At 50.3% G+C, this 2,241-nt stretch overlaps 1 long non-coding RNA gene across 1 annotated transcript; it reads right to left on the bottom strand.

Moving 5' to 3' along the window:
- Positions 1-469: 469 nt before the first annotated feature.
- On the bottom strand, positions 470-2,027 carry LOC110014317. The gene is made up of 2 exons (XR_002289426.2): positions 1,640-2,027; positions 470-1,007 (listed from the first exon to the last, which is right to left on the bottom strand). It is a non-coding gene; the product is annotated as an uncharacterized LOC110014317 (long non-coding RNA).
- Positions 2,028-2,241: the final 214 nt, after the last annotated feature.

Here is a 2,241-nt window from a genome sequence, read left to right as displayed (position 1 = left end):
ATTGGCAGCTCTCTGTTTCAGCTGGGAAGGATTCATTTCAAACAGTAGACAGACGTGGATCCATTCAGGCTGCAGAGCTTCGTCTCTGTGTGCTGGATGTGCAGCAGCTACTTTGAGCTCTGAGGAGAATAGAAACAACTGGACCTGGAAACGTCCCCCAGTAAAATGTCCGTAGAATCTCATGCATCCTGATTTTCCTCAAATGTTTCTTCACGATATGCAACGATCCTGCAGTCGTGTCTCTGCCCTAAAATCTGACCAAGAAGACGTCGGCATTCTGACAGAAAGAGAGGCTCAGACAGCTAACGTGTCGTTTTCCTCTCAGCTGGCTCCTAAACCAGAACCAGGACCAGAAAAACCCAAACCCTGATGAGGTTCAGGTGAAACCTGGAGAAGGACAGAAACGCTTCGATTGGCTTAGACCAATGTGGATCAGGCTTTGGTCCAGCCAGCAAAGCTTCAGCACAGATTGGAGGTAAAACAGGGGTTTACAGGCAGGGGGCGGGGCTTACATGATTGACAGATGTTGGGACACGCCCAGAAAGAAGCTCAGGCTTAACTTGTGTTTTGTGCAGATTTCTCACCTAAAAATATTCACTGAACTGTTTCTCATCTAAAACCACAACCTGGCATCCCATCATTCATCACTGTCCTTTAATATTTTGGTCTGCTGCTGTTTTTCAGCTTCATTCTCCAGTTTTTGGTTGGATGAATAAAGACGTTCATATTTTCCAGCTTGTCTTTCTGCAGACGTGATCTGATCTGAAGTTCTCTGTCATTCAGAAACGATGGCGGTTCCCCTGGATCGGAGCTTCAGGATAAAGACTGAAGGAAGAGAGGTTTCTGTTCTCCATAAACGGTTTCTTTATCAGAGTCTGAATCTCCGTGAGGAAGCAGGGCGTGTGACCCGGACGTCTTTATGCTCAGCTCCAAAGAGAAACTGTCAGAAGATCAAGCAGAAGATGAAGACTCTGGTTCAGGAGGATGAAGGTCTTTGTTCTCAGAAGCTGCAGATTAAAACCATTATGACACATTAGAAGGGGGGGGGGGTTGATCTTCCAGAGCAAAAATCATTAATGAATCCATTAAAACAGGGGGTGGGGGTCAGTGAACTGCTGGAGGCGGCGTGTCAGCAGAGCTCCGCCCATCAGTCCAGCCACCCAGAACAGGTTTGGGGGGGCACAGCATGGCGAGAAGGGCGGGGGTCACGTGTGAAATGAACTGCAACTTCTCATTAAAATTAAAACGCTCATTAAAGCTAAAGGCCGATTGAAAGAGTCAGGACAGACTCTGAACAGTCCAGTTCAGCTCTGATCTCCACGCCAGTCATGCAGCAGAGACTCCGCCCACATCTGACTGAACAACACCGAACTGGGCCAGAACCACCAGCCCGTCTACAGGAACCAGGCTGTTTGCTACAACACATGTCTAAAATGTTAATTCCCTGAACCGGTTCTCCTTTATGATGACGATCTGGACTGATGGAATTTTTTTTCTGGACTGTGGGAGGAACCCAGAGAAAATCACACATGAGCCAGGAGAACATGGAAACCCCACACAGCCAGGATTTGAACCCTCTCGCCATGAGGGGAGAGTGCTGACCGCTACCCCACTGTGAAGACGTCTGTGCATGAAATACCTGCAGCGACAGCGTGGCTAAACATGCTGCTCTGCAGCTTCATCAGTAGTGAGCGGCACAGGTGACCTAAAGCAGCAGGTCCATCGGTGCAAAACATTTTTAAGGAGGAATCTGTTGAAAGAAAAGATGAGAAGGATGAGAAAAGAATCAGAGGTTTCCCAAAACTCCTTCCTCACGTGGAGACGCAGAGCTGCAGCGTCACGGAGGAGGAGCGGCTGCGGTTGGAAAGGCCGGAGCATCCCGGTTGTTTGTCCTGGAGGAAGGAGGCTCTCGGTAGAAATGTTCTTTCTGCCGGTTCTCTTCCTTTCTGACAAAAATCTGCTGCTGGTCTGAAACCGTCAGCCGCACTGGAAGCTCTGCTGAGCTCCTGCCTGAACGAAGCCGGTCGTCCTTCTTCCTGGTGGGAGTCGTGGCACCACAGAGACAGCTGCAGCAGGCCAAATCCAGGAGGAGCAGGGGGAGGAGGAGCAAGGGGAGGAGCAGGGGGAGGAGGAGCAGGAGGAGGAGCAGGGGGAGGAGGAGCAGGGGGAGGAGCCTCCAGCATTCACAGCAGTCTTCATTTCAGCACACCTCCTCCTGCCAAAGTATCTGCCTGCAGACAG

This window comes from Oryzias latipes, chromosome 10 (genome assembly GCF_002234675.1).
Source record: "Oryzias latipes chromosome 10, ASM223467v1".
NCBI classification, from domain to species: domain Eukaryota; kingdom Metazoa; phylum Chordata; class Actinopteri; order Beloniformes; family Adrianichthyidae; genus Oryzias; species Oryzias latipes.
Note: the sequence above shows the minus strand (reverse complement) of the source record. Positions and strands in the feature narration are given on the sequence as shown.